At 56.2% G+C, this 10235-nt stretch overlaps 1 protein-coding gene across 1 annotated transcript in view; it reads right to left on the reverse strand.

The window, feature by feature from the left end:
* The window catches only part of SPAG17 (sperm associated antigen 17), a 469533-nt gene extending 459304 nt beyond the window's left edge, over positions 1-10229 (reverse strand). Inside the window, exon 1 of the mRNA XM_019526871.1 lies at positions 10186-10229. The gene's annotated coding sequence lies outside the window, so the exon portion shown is untranslated. The remainder of the gene's footprint in view (positions 1-10185) is intronic.
* Between the last annotated feature and the right edge of the window lie 6 nt (positions 10230-10235).

The following is a 10235-nucleotide window of genomic DNA, read 5'->3' on the forward strand; positions in this document are numbered from 1 at the left end:
GGGAGCTAGAGGCTGGGGCCAGCACCTGTGCTGGCCCCAGCAGTACAAAAACCTGCCCTGGCCAACAGCTCAGGGCTACTTGCCCTCAGGAACTTCTGGGAGGCACAAGGCCATCTGGGGTGCACTTTCCTCCGCCACTTCCGGGGGCTCCAATATGACGGGCAGCTCCTTAGCTTGCAGGGCTTCTCCCTGCAAGACCAGCAAGGGCTGCCAGATTTCTACCAGGACCTCCTCCAGGCCTGGAGGCTGGTCTCCTCCTCCAGGCCTGGAGGCTGGTCTCCTCCTCCAGGCCTGGAGGCTGGTCTCCTCCTCCAGGCCTGGAGGCTGGTCTCCTCCTCCAGGTCCCCCACAACAGTCACCCAGGGGGCCAACAGCAGAGGTGCCCCTGTTCTGACAGAGGTTGATCCTGGCTGATGTCTCCTGTATCGTAAACCTCCTGGACTACAACAGGCAGCAGTAGGTAAACCCCGCTGTGTTGGCCTGGAGCATGGGTCTACCCACGACACTTGCAACCTGTCATCTGGTCCAGGTGAAATCTGCCCTACCTCCTGATGCCCTTGCCTTTGTTGACCAGGTCCTGTACCCTATCCACGGCCCCACCAAGTCCACCTCCTGGTCAACCTCTTCCTGGCCATGGCCAAGTGGGCCCTGTACTTGACCAGGAAGGAGGCTTTGGCTGGGAAGGTGCCCAGAGACTGTGGGGTCACTTTCCTCTCACATTTCCATGCACGTTTCTGGGCAGAGCACCAGTAGGTGGCGTCCACCAGCTCCTTGGATGCCTTTGAGGACCAGTGGGTATGGCCCAGGGGGCTCTGCTTGGTGTCCCCCCTCGGGCGCACTTATTTTCACATTTTGACTCTTTGACCCGTATAACACTCCTATCCTGTTTTTTGCCTTTGCTGTCCCAAGAGTTCTGTTGTATCTTTCACCCATTGGCCCCACATAGTAGGGGCTATTAGTTAGCCAGGTGAGCTCAGGAGCTTCTAGGGAGAAGATGGCCAGGCCCTTTTCTGCCTCTGGCTACTGCTATCTGCTGGCTTGTTCTCAGAGCTTTTGGGAGTGAGTTGGCCGCATCCCTTCTTGCCTTAGCCTGCTGCTGCTGCTACTGTTGCTGCCCCCCCCCATGGGGGGGCAGTCTGCTGCTGCACACTGCTGCCCCACCTCAGGGAGGGGCCCATTGCACTGCACCGCAGCCCAGCAACACACCCCAACTTCTGCACCCCTGTTCTGGCCTGCTGCCCAGTCTGCCGCCAAGCCACAGTTGGGGGACAGCCTGGGGAAGGAGCCTGCACTGCCTGTAGGTCCCTTCTCCCCCACCACTGGAGCCTAAAAGTGCCTTGCCTGCCCAAGCTGCCTTGGAAAGCCACCTCCATTTCCACCAGAAGCACACCCTGAGTGGCTGAACTGGAGCTCTCACCATCACTGCTGCTGTTGCCCCCTCTCAGGAGAAAGGGAGATTCCCTGCTGCACTACCTTGTACCACCTGACACCACACCTGCACTGGATTACTTCCTAATTGACTGACTGCTCCTGCCCTCCCCCACAGCTACCTCACTACAGCTGATCCTTCTTTGTCTTCCTGCCTACTGCTCTGTTGCTGAGCGCCTGTCTGGAGGCCTGAGGGGCCTCTGGACAGATCTTCAACAAACAAAGCCCCACCACCGCTCCAGCCATCTTTTACTTCTGCCTCAGCAGCCTTCCCTGTGTGTTCCTGCCCTTGTGTGGCAAGTCCTGTGGTCTATTCCCCCTGCCCTGGTGTTTGTTGTGTGGCTGAGAAAGCCAGCTCAAGTTTCCCCAACACTTGTAGCTCAGTGAGCTTCAGCTCCTTTCCTTCCTACCCTGCTTCTCCCCCACAACCCCAGCCTGCCTCTACTAGACTCACCAGCCCCATGAGATTTTGTTTTTCTTTACTATCTTCCCTGCCCTCAAGTGAAACAATGCCAGGGCAGGAACCTTCTTGGGAGACAGATGCCCCCACAGAGCTTCCTGCAGCCCCCACTATGGGGGCAGATCCCAGCCAAGCCCCCAAGAGGATGCATGCCCCTGCAGCCTCCACCCCATAGGCAGAGTCCAAACAACCTCCTCCGGGGGTGGAGAAACCTGTAACCTCTGCTGCAGGGGCAGGTGGGACTCGGATAGGGAGCCAACAGGGCTGGGGGTCTCCCCTGGTCAGATCCCCCCTAGAGGGGCTCCCAAGCCCATCATCAGGGACCAAGGGCAAGGGCAGTGGGAAAGGCTCCTCTTCAGCTTCCTCCACAGCTGGGGGTAGGAAGGGCAAGGGCCCTGACTCAAAGCCTAGACCACCAGTGCCTGAGGGGACCAGGTGTGCCAGACCAACCAGTACACCCACTCAGCCTGTCCCTGGCCCTAGCCACATCCCCACCAACACAGCCCCCCAGCATGGGAACCACAGCCATGCACAGGCAGCTGCAGGGAGACCCGAAGCCAGGGAACCTGGACTCTCCACTGCCAGCCCTTCCAGCTTGGGCGGCAGGGCTCCCTTTCCGGCACTCACCCGGAGGCACAAGGTGAAGTGCCAACTGCCCAAGTGGGAGAACCTGCACTTTGAGAACTGGGTGCAGGCCCTGGCTTGGGTAGTGGAGGGCCCCCAAGATCATGGTGGCCTCCTGGTTTTATGGGAAGGGGGTCTTTTTTCCTTGCCTCAAAGGCCGCCGCAATAAAGGTGATGGAGAGGGGGCTCATGGTGGAGGACAAATACATCCCCCATGAGCCTCTAGAAAAGCTGGGGACCATGGTGGTTCTCAGCTCCGTCCCACCCTATATCCCCAATTGGGCCCTGCTCTCCCCAGTGGTGGCCCTTTCACTTGGGTGCTGAAACCCCAGCCTCCGCCACATGTGCTCTTTCCATAACTAGGTTATGATCCAGTTGGCAGTGGGAGTGCAGCTGGAGGCTGAGGGGTGCCTGGCAATTTCTTATCAGAGGGCCCCAGTGAGGATTTTCTATACACTGGGGGACCTGCGGTGCTTCTGGTGCTGTGCCCTGGGGCACTTCATCATGAGTGCCCCATTAGCCAGGAGGAAAGGGCATCTGCAGGTCCCACTGGCAAGAGGGGTGCCCCTACCACTGGCTCCCCTCCCCCCTCAGGCCCCCCGGCACCCCAGCCACAACAAAAAGCCTCCTTGTGAGCTCAGGGGACCCCGCCCCCCCAACCAAGTTTGGCAGAGTCCCAGGGAGGGCAGCAGCAACCAGGGAGAGAGACAGAGCAGGGCCCCCTTGCCCTTAGTCATGCACCCATCATGGCTGCCCCACCTCACCAACCCTCATCTTCTACTGGAGTGGTCCACCTGAGGACCACCCCATAACTGAGGGGGTGCAGGTCCCCTCTGGGCATAGAGGCAAGAGGATGTCCTGGGCACAGCTGGAGCCCTCTGACATGGAGGACTCCTCTCCCCCTACCCGTACCACCACATGGGGGAAGAAGTAGCCCAGCCTCCAGGGGCCTCCCCTGCTGCACCTGATACCCACCCTCAAAAAAGATCAAATGGGTGATCCCTGTGGAGGAGGCTTTCATGCTGCTAGATAGTCCTGAACAGGAGCCTATGGAGGAAGCCCCTCATTCTGCTGACCAGGGCCTACCCTCTGAAATCACAGGCGCTGAGGCTGAGGCCTGCCAAAAGGAAGGCCCAGCAATGGAGTCTCCTCCCTCTGATGATCTGGGGGATACAGAGGCCCTGGGACTCACTCCAGTGAGTCCTGAGGGAGGAGGTTCCCAGGACCCCAAGGCAGACTCTGAAGGCACCCCAGTGCCTAGCGGGTCTTTTCCCTCCCCCTCCCTCATCTCCAGCCTGCCCCATAAAAACCTCATCTCCAGCCTGCCCCATAATCCTGCACAAGAGCGGGTTGCGGTGGGGTCCCCTAATCAACAGGCTGAACTTGTCAGGGATCCTGCACAAACCCCTTGGGGCTCCAACTCTACTGCACCATCTTATGAAGGAGCCCCACCCACACCCTTACCCCCACCCCTGTCCCAAGGGGTTGCAGAGCTTTCCCAATCCCAACCAGAGTCCAGGTTCTTAGTGGACCGAGGGATTCAGATGGTGCCTGAGGAGCCCACTGAGCCCCAGGACCAGGAGGAGGACGCCCAAGAACCAGCAGGCTCCATGAAGCCTGCAGACCTCTCAGTCCCAGTGGTCCTCAGGGATGAGCTACTTGCATTTCTTGACCGTGACTACACCTGCTGGTCCGCCAGCAAGGTACAGCTAGCCTTGGACCGCTGGGGAGATTTTGACAGCATCCTTGCCACTGAGAGGGTGCTGGCAGGGGAAGGCAATGGGCTCAAAACCTGCAACACCTGGATGTATAGGCAGGCCCACAGTTTCATAGATGCCCTCTATACATATGGGAGGGTGCTATGCAAACTGGCAGGCCCCAAACCAGGCGTTGAGATGCATGAGACCCCTGCAGAACCATCTATTCAACCCTACTCTCAGAGAAAGAGAAAGAGTAATAGATTGGATGAAGTGAGTGAAAGGCGGAAGACGAGCAGGACCACAGTGTGGAGCTGGGATTCCTCTCATCACTGGAAATCATCCATTGCTGAGGCTGCCTTGAGTCAGGAAGGAGTCAGCTCCCTGACAATTCCCCATCAAATGCACAACAGTACTACAGTAGCAGCTCCCCTGGTTCTGGTGCAAGTATCACCCCTCTTGGGTGGGATTGGATAGTGGCTATCAGTACCCTGAAACCCTGTAAGTGATCAGTAACCCACACAGAAGTAGGTAAGTTTTGGGTAGTGGGTTGAAGGGGAAATGGAGCCCAACACCTGCAGAACCTTCAATAAAATAAATCTTTCTCTGAATCTCTCTGGTCTCTAACAAAGTTCAGATTTATAGAATTTTCAGTGTGTTTATACTTTGTCATTAATTTTACTGTTTGTCCCAAAGTGTGTTAATTAATAAACCATTTTATTCACGTACCTTAAGCAGTTCTCTTAGTGATTATTAATTTAAACTGGTGATAGATACTGACAGGGAGAAGAACCACCATACCTTTCTGGGGAGAGATCCAAGAGGAAGCAGCTGTTTGGGCCTGCTTTATAAATTGGTTTAGAAGAGTGATTTCTCACCCCCCTCCCCAACAGTGGGGACTTGAATGTCACCCTAGACATGTGAGACCAGTTGGGCAGGGAGTGGAACCATCCCACCGTGGGTGTCCTTGGGGGGATCCTGACAGAGTACTCCCTGGTGGACATCTGGCGTGCCTGTCACCCTACCAACCTCCCTGCCTTCACCTGTGTGAGGGTGGGGGAAGTGCAGGCATGCCACTCTTGGTTGGAATGGGTTTATATCTCTTTGCCGCACTTTACCCGGGCCTACTCCTCTGGCATCCAGCCGACCCCTTTCAGAGATCACCACATTGTCTGGGCCCAGGCCATGCTAGGGCCTGGGCATCTGGGGTTGGCCTACTGGGATTTCAGTGACAGTCTGCTGGAGGATGTGGGCTTCAGGGAGACCTTCCAGGAGTGCTGGCTAGCCTGGCAGGAGCAATAGGCAGCTTTCCCCTCAGCTAGGAGATGGTGGGATGTGGGGAGGTGTGCATCCGGCTTTTTTGCGGCAGCTACGCTCAGGGGCACACCCAGCAGAAGGAGGCGGCCCCCGCAGAAGCTCAAGCAGGAAGTGCTAGAGCTGGAGAGGTGCCTGGCCACTGACCCAACCAACCTGTCCCTCTGTGGAGAGTGTTGGGAGAGGCGGGAAGAGCTTCATGCTCTAGACAACCACTGCGCCTGCGATGCATTTATCCGCTTATGCATCCAGCTCCTTCGGGAGATGAACCATGGCTCCCGCTTCTTCTGTGCCCTGGAGAGGAGGCAGGGGGCCAAGAAGTACATCAGCTGCCTTCTGGCAGGTGATGGCACCCCCCTCATGGATCCAGGTGAGATGCGCCAGCGCAGGCCTTCTATGAAGAGTTCTTCTCCCTGGATCTGACTGATGCTGAAGTCTGTCAGACCCTGTGAGAGGGATTCCCTCAGATCAGCGTGGGCAACTGGGACTGGCTGGAAGCTCCTCATGCTGTGGTTGAGTTTTTGGTTGCCCTCTGCCTGACACGCAGTGCCTTGTTGCCAAGCATCAATGGGCTGACTGTGAAGATCTACCAGGCCTTTTGGGACATCCTCAGCTTGGATCTTGCTGCAGTCTGGGCCAAATCTAAAGGAAGTGGGGAGCTCCCCCTGTTGTACTGGAGGGCTGTGCTGACCCTCCTGCCAAAGAAGGGTGATCTCTGCAACCTGAGGAATTGGCATCACGTGTTCCTCCTCTGCATAGACTACAACACGGCAGCAAAGGCCATATCGCTGCGCCTGCAGTCTGTGCTGATGGACGTGATCCATCCCAACCAGACATACGCGGTGCCCAGACATTCCATCTTCAATAACCTGTACCTGGTTTGGGACCTCCTGGAGTTAGCATGTCAGAAGTGCCTGTCTTTTGCCCTCCTATCCCTGGACCAGGAGAAGGCGTTTGACAGAGTGGATCACAGGAACCTCACCGGCACACTGTGGGCCTTTGGCTTTGGGTCCCGCTTTGTGCGGGCTCTCCAGGTACTGTACACCTCTGCAGAGTGTTTGGTCAAGCTCAGCTGGACCCTGACAGACCCCATCCCATTCAGGAGAGGGGTGTGTCAAGGCTGCCCACTGTCAGGCCAGCTGTACGTCTTGGCCCTGGAGCCCTTCCTCATTCTCCTGTGGAAGCGGGTGGCGGGGTTGATGCTCTGGGAGCCAGCAGTGCAGATGGTACTGTCAGTGTATGCTGACGATGTACTCCTTGTGGTCCAGGACTCAGGTGACCTGGCACAGGTGGAGGCCTGCCAGGCATTGTACTTAGTGGCCTCCTCTGTCCGGGTCAACTGGGTGAAGAGCTTTGGCCTGGTGGTGGGTGATGGGTGGCAGGTGGGCTCACTTCCACCTGTGCTCCGCAGGATCCATTGGAGCATGGGCTCGTTGGTCTACTTGGGGGTCTACCTGTCCCCCACAGATCCCTCCCTGCCGGAGAACTGGCACCAGCTGGAGGCAAGGGTGGTGGGCTGGCTCCAGGCATGGGCAGGGCTTCTGAGGTGTCTCTCCCTGTGTGGGAGAGTGCTGGTGCTGAATCAGCTGGTCCTGTCCATGCTCTGGCACTGCTTACACACCCTGCCTGTGCCCCCTGAGGTCCTGGTGGGACTCCAGAGATGAGTGCTGAAGTTTTTCTGGGCAGGATGGCACTAGGTCACTGCAGAGATCCTGAGCCTTCCCTTGCGGGAGGGCAGCTAGGATCTGGTTTGCCTGCATAGCCAGGTCCTGGTATTTTGCCTGCAGCGACTGCTATACAGTGTCAGTAGCCACATGGCATGGGGCCACCTGGGGCACGCTTTGCTCTGCCACTTCCAGGGGCTCCAATACGACTAGCAGCTCCTCAGCTTGCACGGCTTCTCCCTGCAAGACCTGCAAGGGCTGCCAGATTTCTACCAGGACCTCCTCCAGGCCTGGAAGCTGGTCTCCTCTTCCCAGTCCCCTGCAACAGTTGCCCAGGGTGCCAACCTGCTCGTCCAGCCCCTCCTCTGGAACCCCCAGCTGGAGGTGCTGACAACAGAGGTGCCCAGGTTTCAACATAGGTTAATCCTGGCTGGTATCACCCGTACTGGAGACCTCCTGGATTACCATGGGCAGGAGTGGGTGGACCCCACTGCACTGGCCCGGCACATGGGTCTACCCATGACACTTGCAACCTGCCGTCTGGTCCAGGAGATGAAATCTGCCCTACCTCCTGATGCCCTTGCCTTTGTTGACCAGGTCCTGCATGGCGGTGGTCCCTGCCCTGCCGTGTCCTCCAGCACACCAGAGTTTGTCGTGGGGCTGGCACCTCACCCGGCTTCATGGAGTTCCCCACTGCACCACCTGAGCCAGCTGGAGGACAGCAGACCGGTCCATTTTTCCACCGTCCATCGCTACCACCTCTACATGCTTGTGCACCACACTATCCATCATGACACCCTTGTGTCTCGTCCAGACACCAAGTGGTGGGACCTGCTCGGCGAGGGCATGGGTGGGACACCCCAGTGGCTGAATCTGTACTCCACCCTCATCCCACGAGCCACTGGGGGCCTCAGCTGGTGGCTCCTCCATGGAACCATCGCCACCGGCATGTATGTGGCAAGTTTCCTGGACACCCTGGTCTCCTGCCCCTCTTTGGGCAGTGGGAAACCCTGGGACACGTGACCCTCGAGTGCACCAGGCTGCAGCCCCTCCACCTCCACCTCAAAGGTAAGGAGAGGGAGGGGGAAGAGGGAGGAAGGGGACTGCTATGATATTGACTATGACTGTTGGGCTGCCTGAGATGCTGCTGATGCTACTGTGCTGCTTACTAAGTTACTACCTGCTGTCATTTAAATTAGTGGACTGGGCTGAGACTGTGGCACACTACTGAATCGTGTAGAGGCCCCACCACCAGTGAGGGCGCGCCTTAACACACACACACACACACACACACACACACACACACACACACACACACACACACACACACACACAGAGTCAAGTCACGAGTTTTGCTTGTCAGCAGCTTGAGGTGCAGTTTCCCAGAAACCCCTGCACCATCTCCTTGAAACCTGGCAGGCTTCATGGCCTCAGCAGGGGCTACCACGCCTATTGTTTTCAATCCCCTTTTCCTTCACACTTACAAGTGGTACGAGTTTTGCTTTCAAGACTTTGAAGTTCAGTTTCCCAGAAACCCCTACACCTATCTATGCAGGCTTGGCAGGCTCCATGCCCTCAGAAGCGTCTACCATCCCTGCTGTTTTCATCCAAATCTGCCCAAAAAATGACAAAGTTATAGGTAGTTTCCTGCTTCCCCATTATAGCCTATGGGTGAAATGTCGAAACAGTGTCGAAACAGCGACACAGTTTCAATGAAACGAAACAGAACAGTGCTTTCAAAACTAAACAAAACTCTAAACAAAACACTGTTCCGTAAAAACAGCGAAACGGAAGTCAAAACGAAATGGTGCTGTTTCACACAGCCCTAACTGTAAAGAGAACTCACTAGCTCTGACTGACACATAGCCAGATTATAACTGGATTCATGTTGTAGGACCCTTTGCTCCTGCTTTGCAGAAACTGGAGAGCGTACAGTGAACATGATGAAGGACTACAACAAGAGAAAGTATGGCCTTGTGGTTACTGCTAGTCTAGTAATGGTTATTGGACAGTTGTACAGGAAACAAGTTTATAGATGGGCTTTGCAAAATTTCAGTGGATAGCATCCGTATCACAGTAGCCACTGCAGTAGCAGAAGAATCACTGACTGGCCTTCTTATGTCTCATTAGCAGGTTCAGAGCAAAGAAGGTCAGAGACCAAATAAGCAAAATGGTGGATTTCAGTCTTGTGGAGCTGCATCTACTCTAAAAAGTAATTGTGTTTGATTTTGGATGAAATACCCAATACTAAAAGCACTCTTTTAAAGTATGTACATAAAAGAGACCTTAGCATCCACACAATTTACTGGCAAATTGTTGGGCTAGTTTTAGAATGGCCTGTTTTATTTTAGAGTCCTTACAACTATCAGAGCTACTTGTGCTTCAGAAAAGGTCACTTAAGGGCGCCACATCAGTGACCCAAGGAACAGAAAAGCCAAATTCATTTGTCCAACTTGCAAAAGCAGCGCTAGGCAAACGCATGCTAGGCAAATATTACTGTTTGCTACACTGAGGCAGTAGTTCAAAGTCAAATTCTTTCTGTCAAATTAAGATTTACTGGACTGACATTGCTCCCATGCAGCTGGGTAACCTAAATATGCTTTTAGCCTTTCACACACACTAAAAAGAAAGAAACGAAAGGTGGGGAAGCACCTTTTAACTACGTCCTCTCAAGTAGAAAAATTATAGCTGCTCATTTTCAGCGCCTCCATCAAAGTTGGCCCTGCACCGGCTGACAGTAGTTCGCTCCCAGCTGAACCTTGGCGCGTTGCCAGGCACCGAGCGCGGGGGGCGACGCTTGGTGGCTAGGCAGGTACAACACGCGCGAGGCCGCGGCCCAGCTCGCGAAGCGGCTTGGCTGTGGCCCGTCGGCCTCACTGCCCGGGCGCGCGCGACCCGGCCGCCCTTCGTCTTACGGAGAAACGCGGTGCCCGCGCCCCCGGGAGGCCCCTCCGCGCCGGGCGGCGCTGCAGCAGTCGCCCCGCCCCGCCCCGGTCACCTCGTCCAAGCGGGCGGACACCAGCGCAGTCTCCCAGGTCCTAGCGGCGG

The sequence above is a fragment of the Gavialis gangeticus genome, unplaced genomic scaffold (assembly GCF_001723915.1).
Source record: "Gavialis gangeticus isolate Ggan-Ray unplaced genomic scaffold, GavGan_comp1, whole genome shotgun sequence".
NCBI classification, from domain to species: Eukaryota; Metazoa; Chordata; order Crocodylia; family Gavialidae; genus Gavialis; species Gavialis gangeticus.